Genomic DNA, 9,467 nt, shown 5'->3' with positions numbered 1-9,467 from the left:
AACCCCACCTCCGTAGGCTACGCTGCCCGCCCCTGACTGGACCAGGAACTTGTGAGTCTGCAGCCAGAACCCCACCCCATCAGCACCCCTACCTACCCTTGATGGACCCGCAACTGTCACCTGTGGCCAGAACCCCGCCTCCTTAGGCTCCCCTGCCTACCTGTGACGGGACTCGGAACCTGTCAGTCTCGACCAGAGCCTAACCTGCGTGGCTCCCCTGACTTTCCCTGAGGGGGCCAGGAACCTGTCACTCTGTAGCCAGAACCCCACCTCATTGGGCTCCCCTGACAGCAACGGGAACCTGTCAGCCTGTGGCCAGATCCCCATGTCCTCAGCTCCCCTGCCTGCCCCTGATAGACCTGAACCTGTCAGTCTGTGGCCAGAACCAACCTCCTTGGCTCCCCTGACTGCCCGCGATGGGACCAGGAACCTGTCATGCTGCTGCCAGAACCTTAGCCAGAACGCCTTAGCTTCCCTGCCTGGCCATATGGACCGGGAACCTGTCCATGTGCGGCCAGAACCCCACATGCTTAGCTCCCCGGCTTGTCCCTGACTAGACAGGGAACTTGTATGTCTGTGGCAGGAACACCATCCTCTTACACCACCCTGCCTGCCCCTGACTGGAACCAGAGCCTGTCATTCTGCGGCCAGAACCCCACCTCCTTGGCTCCCCTGACTGCCTCTTTCTGGCCTGAGAACCTGACAGTCTAGGACTACAAGCCCACCTCTTGGATCCCCTGCCGGCCCTTGATGGAACTGGGAACCTGTCCGTCTGGGGCCAGAACCCCACCTCCTTGTCTCCCCTGCCTGCCGCTGATGGGACTGGTAGCTTGCCAGTCTAGGGCCAGAAACGCCGTCTTTGGCTCCCCTGCCTGCCCCTGACAGGACCGGGAACCTGTCAGTCTGCGGCAGGAACCCCAAGTCCTTAGCTCTCCTGCCTGCCCCTGACTGACCCAGAACCTGTCACTCTGCGACAGTTCCTGATCCAGTCAGGGGCACTCAGTGGATCCTAAGGGAGTGGTTTCTGGCTGCTGCAGACTGAGAGGTTCCCTATCCCATCAGGGACAGGCAGGGGTCTAAGGAGGTGTGGTTCTGGTCACAGTCTGACAGGTTCCTGGTCCTGTCATGGGCAGGCGAGGGAGCTCATGGTGTGGGGTTTGGGCCGCAGACCGACAGTTTCCCTGTCCAGTCAGGGGCAGGCAGGGAACCAAGACGTGGGTTTCTGGCCGCAGACCAACAGGTTCCCATTGTCATCGGTGGCAGGCAGGGGAGCTAAGCAGGTGCAGTTCTGGCGGCAGACTGACAGGTTCCTGTGCCCGTCAGGGGCGGGCAGGGGAGCCCAGGAGGTGGGGTTCTGGCGGGAGACTGGCAGGTTCCGGGTGCCGTTAGGGGCGTCAGGAGAGCTAAGGGGCTGGGTTTTGATAGCAAACTGACAGATTCCTGGTTCAGTCAGTGGACCCGCGAGGGAGCGAAGGGTGTGGGGTTCTGGCTGCAGACTGACAGGTTCCCTGTCCAGTCAGGGGTACTCAGTGGAGCTTCAGGGGGTGGGGTTATGGTGGCAGACTGACCGGTTCCTGGTCGTGAATGGATAGGCAGGGGAGTTAAGGCGGTGGAGTTCTGAACAGACTGAGGTTTCCTGGTCCCATCAGGGGCAGGCAGGGGAGCTGAGGATGTGGGGTTCTGGCCACAGACTGACGAGTTCACAGTCCTCTCAGGGGCATGCTGGGGAACTAACAAGGTGGGGTTCTATGTGCTGACTGACAGGTGTCCGGTCCTGTCAGGGGCACTCAGTGGAGCCTAAGAGGGTGGGGGTTCTGGCTGCAGACTGACAGTATGGACGGCCCAGTATGGACAGGCAGGGCAACTAAGGACCCTGGTTTCCTGCCGCAGCCTGACAGTTCCAAGTACCGTCAGGGGCATGTGGGAGCTGGCGAGTGGGGGGTTCTAGATGCTAGCTAACAGGTTCCTCATCCAGTCAGGGGCATTCAGTGGATCCTAAGGGAGTGGGTTTCTGGCTGCAGACCGAGAGGTTCCCCGTCCCATCAGGGGCAGGCAGGGGAGCTAAGGGGGTGGGGTCCTGGCGGCAGACTGACAGGTTCCCGGTGCAGTCGAGAGCAGGCAGTGGAGCCTCAGGGGGTGGGGTTCTGGGCGCAGAATGACGAGTTCACAGCCAATGCCTCCCCCCGTCTCAGACGCGGGGACCAATCAGACGCTGGGCGGGCGTGTGCTTCCTGTTTCAGCGGCTCGGGGCGGAAGTGGTTCTGAACCGCGATTCCACACAGCTCTCTTCTCTCTTTTCTTTTAAATAAAGCTCCTTGATCTAATTTTCCTGACCTAAATTATCATTTTTCTTTTATCATCTGTGGGCCGTATGTCCTGGTTTCACACCGTCCAGCCACAGTAGGCTTGGACAGGGCGGAGCGGGGAGACTACAACTCCCGGAAGCCTCGCCGCCGACCTCGCCCTCCGTCTGGGCTGGACTCGCCTGTGTGCGTCCTGTTTCTGCGACTCGGGGCGCACATGGTCTTGAACCCAGCTCACTTCTCTCTTTTCTTATTTTTACTTTATTTTATTTTTTTTTATTTTATTTTTTGACAGGCAGAGTGGACAGTGAGAGAGAGACAGAGAGAAAGGTCTTCCTTTGCCGTTGGTTCACCCTCCAATGGCTGCTGCGGCCGGCGCACCGCGCTGATGCGATGGCAGGAGCCAGGTGCTTTTCCTGGTCTCCCATGGGGTGCAGGGCCCGACACTTGGGCCATCCTCCATTGCATTCCCTGGCCACAGCAGAAAGCTGGCCTGGATGAGGGGCAGCCGGGACAGAATCCGGCGCCCCGACCTGGACTAGAACCTGGTGTGCCGGCGCCGCTAGGCGGAGGATTAGCCTAGTGAGCTGCAGCGCCGGCCTATTACCTACATCTTTAGAATCCTACCTGGTAAAGGCAAAACAGAAGAAGAGGGCTGGTTGTTAACCATATCCGTAACTTACCTCCTGCCTTTTGTTCTTTGGCTGCAGGACACATTTCATGATTTTATTTTCATTTCATTCACACCACTTTTTTTTAAAATTGACAATTATCCCGGTTTATTTTAAATAAGCAGAAAATTCCAAATGGCCTTTAAGATGACTGTGGTTTGCTTTCATGCTTACTTATAGTTTCCACTAAAAAAGTACCAATCTCTGGCAGGAAAAACATGTCATCCTACCTGTAGATAAGGACAGCAGGAATAAGCCCAACATTTTTCTTTTTCCAAAGCTGTGACATAAGCCTGGGGCTGTGGTGTTAGCACGTTAAGCCTCTGCCTGTGGCGCCGGCATCCCGTATGGGCGCGGGTTCGAGTTCCAGCTGCTCCACTTCTGATCCAGCTTTCTGCTGTGGCCTTGGAAAGCAGTGGAAGATGGCCCAAGTCCTTGGGACCCTGCACCCGCGTGGGAGACTCAGAAGAAGCTCCTGGCTCCTGGCTTTGGATCAGTCCAGCTCTGGTGGTTGTGACCATCTGGGGAGTGAACCAGTGGATGGATGGAACCCCGCCCCCCCCCGTAACTCTGCCTCTCAAATCAATCAATCAATCTTATGTCCACAACAGCCAGGGCTGGGCTAGGCTGAAGCCAGGAGAGTGGAACTCCATTGGGGTCTTCCACGTGGGTGGCAGGGACCCAAGGACTTGGGCCACCACCTGCTGCCTTCCCAGGAGCGTTAGCAGAAGCTGGAATGGACGTGGAGGCGGGACTAGAACTGGCATCCTGAAACAGAATGTGGGTGTCCCCTGGGCACTCTGGCTTTGGCCTGGCCCAGCCCTGTATATTGTGTGCATTTGGGGGGTGGACCAGTAACCAGCAGAGAGCAGATTCCCCCCCACTCTGCTGTTGCTCTGCCTTTCAAGTAGATGAAGCCAAACATGCTTTTAAAAATTCATAGAGGCCGGCGCAGCGGCTCACTAGGCTAATCCTCCGCCTTGCGGCGCCGGCACACCGGGTTCTAGTCCCGGTCGGGGCGCCGGATTCTGCCCCGGTTGCCCCTCTTCCAGCCCGGCTCTCTGCTGTGGCCAGGGAGTGCAGTGGAGGATGGCCCAAGTGCTTGGCCCCTGCACCCCATGGGAGACCAGGAGAAGCACCTGGCTCCCGCCATCGGATTGGCACAGCTCCCGCCACGGCGGCCATCTTGGAAGGTAAACCAACGGCAAAAGGAAGACCTTTCTCTCTGTCTCTCTCTCTCACTGTCCACTCTGCCTGTCAAAAAAAAATTCATAGAGAATGGAATTTTGGTGCAAAAAAAGATTGAAGTCCATGTGTAGTTTTTTCACAATCCTTTTTCCATAAATTTTTTTGAAGGTCCCTTGAACTCAAACAAGTCTAGAAGCTAATACAACGGACACGTTACATCACCGTTCCCAGCCTTAGGGCCAGATTTGGAATATTACCTGTGCCCCAAACGAGGAGCTATAAAACAGCTTTACATATCGGGGAAGAAAGAGTGCAAATGTCGGGGCAGAGAGGAGGGATGAGGAGACAGAGGCGCGCACTCACGTCGCTCTTCTCGGTGCTTCTCAGTCGTCGCGAAGTACCGGCGCAGCTCCTCGGTGATCTCCATGTTGCTCAGGTCGCATTCCACCTCCGCATCCGACTCAGACTCCAGCTCCTCCTCCTCCTCCTCCTCCTCCTCCTCGGACACAGTCTGGTCTTTTCTCATGGACACCTGCATCCTACCGCTGCCATGTGGAAGCCGCCCGTACCTTTCACGAGGTGAGTAAGAGAATTTTTTTTTAGAATTTTTCCGAGGTGTTCTAGAATGTACCAGAACATCACCAAGTGAGTCTGGGGGGATTCTGGGATCCGGGTCTGAGTAGAAGTTTCCCGGCTGGGTGTGACGGGCGTCCTGGTGCCGGCCTGGCCCTGCGGACATTGACGTGACATCCCGCGCCCACCGGGGCTGCGGAAACTTCCAGCACGTCGGCAGAGGGTCTCAGACCTCCCAGGACGCTCGCTGGGTTCTCTGGAACATACTGGAACATTCTACAACATTCCAAGACCCCAAAGATACTCTCCAAGCGGTCCAGGGCTTCCTATGAACATTCTAGAAAATTCTACGTCATCCGCCAGTATTCCGGAACACTCCAAGACCAGGCGCTCTAGAATACTCTAAGGCCCCGAGGACGTGCGCCGGGCTCTCTGGGCGTGTTCTAGAACGTTCCGGAACATTCCACAGAATTCCTCGCGATTCCAAGGACATTCCCTGGGCATTCTAGAACATTCTGGAATCCTGGAAACACCCACCAGGGGTTCTGGAAAATTCCAAGGCCCAAGAACGCACGACAGACTCTCCCAGAATTCCCTGGGAGCACTGACCGTTCCGGAACGTCCCTGGTGTCCACCAGGATGTTTGCACAACCTTCGGCCCCGCCAACTCCTCCCCCAGCCCTGGCAATAAATAGACGCCGGGTCCCCGCCGGCTCAGACGACGACGAAGACAATGGTGATGAAGATGACGGTGACGAAGGCTCTCCTCCTCGCCCTCACGGTGGGCGTGGCCTGTGCGGACGTCGACCCCGCCCAGGTATCATAAATTTGCATCATTAGTTCCCAGTATTAATTCTCGTCATGAATTCATATCATTTCTTCACATCATTACTTCGCATCACTAATTCGCGTTGTTTCTTCAGCCGTATCATTAATTCGCGTCATTTCTTCACCTCCCCAGCTCTCCGGGCCCTGGCGCACCTCCGCCATGGCCTCCGACAACCTGGAAATGATCCTGGAGGGTGGGCCATTCCGGATGCTGTTCCGCGAGATGGAGTGCAACGAGGAATGCAACGCCCTGAACGTCTTCTTCTACGTCAAGTGAGGGGCGGGGCCAGGGGAGACAAGCTGAGGCCAGAGACAGAGAGCCAGGGGGGAGCAATCGAGCCCAGAGAGCGGGGAAGACAGGCGCCGCCAAGCCCAATCGATCCCAGAGAGAGAGAGAGAGAGCAGGCCAGGGCGACCAGCCGAGCCCAGAGAGAGAGCAGACAGGAATAGTTGAGCCCAGAGTCAGAGAGCATGTGGGCTAGAGGGGAGTAATGGAGCTGAGAAAGAGCAGACAGGAGTAGTTGAGCCCAGAGTCAAAGAGCAAGCCAGGGGGGACCAGCCGAGCCCAGGGAGAGTGAGCAGACAGGAGTAGTTGAGCCCAGAGTCAGAGAGCATGTGGGCTAGAGGGGAGTAATGGAGCTGAGAGTGAGCAGACAGGACCAGCCGATCCCAGAGTCAAAGAGCAGTCCATGGTGGACCAGCTGAGCCTAGAGAGAGAAAGAGTAGACAGGAGCAGTTGAGCCCAGAGTCAGAGAACAGGTGGGCTAGAGGGGAGTAATGGAGCTGAGAGAGAGCAGACAGGACCAGCCGATCCCAGAGTCAAAGAGCAGGCCATGGTGGACCAGGCGAGCCCAGAGGGAGAGCAGACAGGAGCAGCCGATCCCAGAGTCAAAGAGCAGGCCATGGTGGACCAGGCGAGCCCAGAGGGAGAGCAGACAGGAGCAGTTGAGCCCACAGCGAGCGGCCATGTTCCCGGTCTCTCCTTCAGGAAGAACGAGGTATGCACCCCGCACACGGTTGTGGCCCAGAAGAACGCAGACGGCATCTACACCACTGACTGTGAGTACAGAGCATTTCGGAAAGTTCCAGACAATTCCAGATGACCCCAGGGACTGTCCGGTGTGTTCCAGAATGTTTGAGAATGTTCCCAGAAATGTTCCAGGATGCTGCAAATGTCCCAGAATGCTCCAGTTCCTCAATGTTCTAGAATGTTCCAGAATGCGCTAGAATGTCCCAGCATGCCCCGGCACATCCAGAACACCCACCTCTCTCCCTACAGTCGAGGGCCAGACCTCCTTCCAGTTCCACGAATTGGATCCCGTTAGGCAAATCGTCTTCATCAATAACATGGGGTCCAAAGGCAAGACCAGCCGCCTCAGCTTCCTTGTGGGTGAGCCCCCCTCACACACACATGTACACTGCCGGTGCCCGCTAGGGATACGCTCCACGACCCGAGAGTCTGAGCCCGACTGTATACGGGGAAAGGGGGGCTGCATGGCCAGGCATATACAGTCGGTGCCCACTGGATAAAGCGAGTGTATACAGTCAGTGCCCACTAGACATGGTGGGCATATACAGTCGGTGCCCACTAACGCTAGCATATACAGTTGGCGCTCGCTAGATGGGGTGAGCGTATACAGTCACTAAAGTGAGTGTATGCAGTAGGCTCACACTAAAGCGAGCGTACTCAGTCGGCGCCCACTCTTGCCACAGTCAAATTGAATATCATAAATGAGGACCCACCAGAGGACTACGCGAGGCTCACGGAGCAGAATGGGATCCCGCGGAAGTACATCCGGCGTGTGGCCGACACAGGTGAGGCTTCGGCGGCTTCCGGGCTGACTTGGCGCTGACTCGGCGCTGACTCGGCTTTCCTCTCTCTCCAACAGACACCTGTCCACCCTGAGGACGCCTCCCTTGGAGAAGGTGCCAGAACGTTCTAGACCATTCCAGAACCGCCCCTGATCGCCTCACCATCTCCTCCCACCTGCGAACGCGCTAGCATGCTCCGGAACATTCTAGAACGTTCTGGATTGATCCAAGATGGTCTGGATTGTTCCAGAATTTCTAGAAAGCTCCGGAACATTCTAGAATCGGCCGTCCCCAGCTTTCTCTGCTTCCTGTTCATGGAATAAACTCATCCCAGGCACAGTCCCAGTCGTTTATTTTAAACGATTTTTATTGTTCCGTCAAAAGACAGAGCGAGCTGGTGGAGGAACCCAGGGGCTACCTCCGGGTCTCCCTGCACTGTCAGTCACCGTTCACTGACAAGGGGGTGGGCTCTGTCATCTGGTGGCTGTCAAACAGCCCTGAGTGACACTGGGGGGGTTCTCCCCGACTCCACTGGCAGCCAGTCACACTCCACCAGGATCCCAGGGCCACATCCGGGTCCCCATGGCCACATCTGGGTCTCCAGGGCAATATCCGGCTCCCCAGGGCTCCATTTGTGTCCGCAGTGACACATCCAGGTCCCCAGGAGCACATCCTGGTCCCCAGGGCCACATCCGGGTCTAAGTGCTCCATCCGGGTCTCTGGGCTCCATCTGGGTCCCTAGGGCTCCATCCGGGTCTCTGGGCTCCATCCGGGACTCCTGGCTCCATCCGAGTCTCTGGGCTCCATCGGGGTCTCTGGGCTCCATCTGTATCTCTGGGCTCCATCCGGGTCTCTGGGCTCAATCCAAGTCTCTGGGCTCCATCCGGGTCCCTAAGGAAACATCCGGGTCCCTAAGGCTCCATCCGGGTCTCTGTGCTCCTTCAGGGTCACTAAGGCTACATCCGGGTCCTTAAGGTTCCTTCCGAGTCCTTAAGGCTCCATCCAGGTCTCTGGACCACTTCCGGGTCGCTGGGCTCCATCCGGGTTTCGGGGCTCCAACCGTGTCCCTAAGGCTGCATCCAGTCTCTGGGCTCCATCCCAGTCTCTGGGCTCCACCCTGATCTCCAGAGCCACATCCAGGTCCCAAGGGCCACATCCAGGTCCCAAGGGCCACATCCGGGTCTCCAGGGCCACATCCGGTTCCCCAGGGCTCCATCCGGGTCTCCAGGGCCACATCCGGGTCCCCCAGGGCCACATCGTGGTGTCTAGGGCCACATCCCGGTCTCCATGGCCACATCCAGGTCTCCAGGGCTCCCTCCAGGGCAACATCTGTGTCCCAGGGCTCCACCCGGGTCCAGGGCTACATCCAGGTCCCCAGAGCCACATCCAGGTCTCTATGGCCACATCCAGGTCCCCAGGGCCACATCCAGTCTCCCAGGGCTCTACCCGGGTTTCCCAGGGCTACATACGGGTCCCCAGGGCCACATCTGGGTCCCCAGGGCCACACCAGGGTCCAGGGCCACATCCGGATCTCCAGGGCTCCCTCCAGGGCCATATCTGGGTCCCAGGGCTCCACCCAGGTCTCTGGGCTCTCTCCAGGTCTCTGAGCTACATCCGGGTCCCTAAAGCTCCATCCTGGTCTCTGGGCTCCATCCGAGTCTCTAGGCTCCATCTGGGTCCCTAAGGCTCCATCTGCATCCCTAAGGCTCCATGCGGGTCTCTGGGCTCCATCCAGGTCCCTAAGGATCCATCCGGGACTCCTGGCTCCATCCGAGTCTCTGGGCTCCATACGGGTGTCTGGGCTCCATCTAGGTGTCTGGGCTCCATCCGTATCTCTGGGCTCCATCTGGGTCCCTAAGGCTCCATCCACATCTCTGGGCTCTATCCGAGTCTCTGGGCTCCATCCGATTCCCTAAGACTCCATCCAAGTCCTAAAGCTCCATCCAGGTCTCTGGGCTCCATCCAGGTCTCTGGGCTCCATCCAGGTTCCTAAGGCTCCATCTGGGTCCATAAGGCTCCATCCGGGTCCATAAGGCTCCATCCGGGTCTTTGGGCTCAATGCGAGTCTCTGGGCTCCATCTGGGTCCCTAGG

The sequence above is a fragment of the Oryctolagus cuniculus genome, chromosome Y (assembly GCF_051225735.1).
Source record: "Oryctolagus cuniculus isolate XC-2025 breed Fujian yellow rabbit chromosome Y, ASM5122573v1, whole genome shotgun sequence".
In the NCBI taxonomy this organism is placed as follows: Eukaryota; Metazoa; Chordata; class Mammalia; order Lagomorpha; family Leporidae; genus Oryctolagus; species Oryctolagus cuniculus.
The sequence above is the reverse complement of the archived record's forward strand: the minus strand, read 5'-3'. Positions refer to the sequence as shown.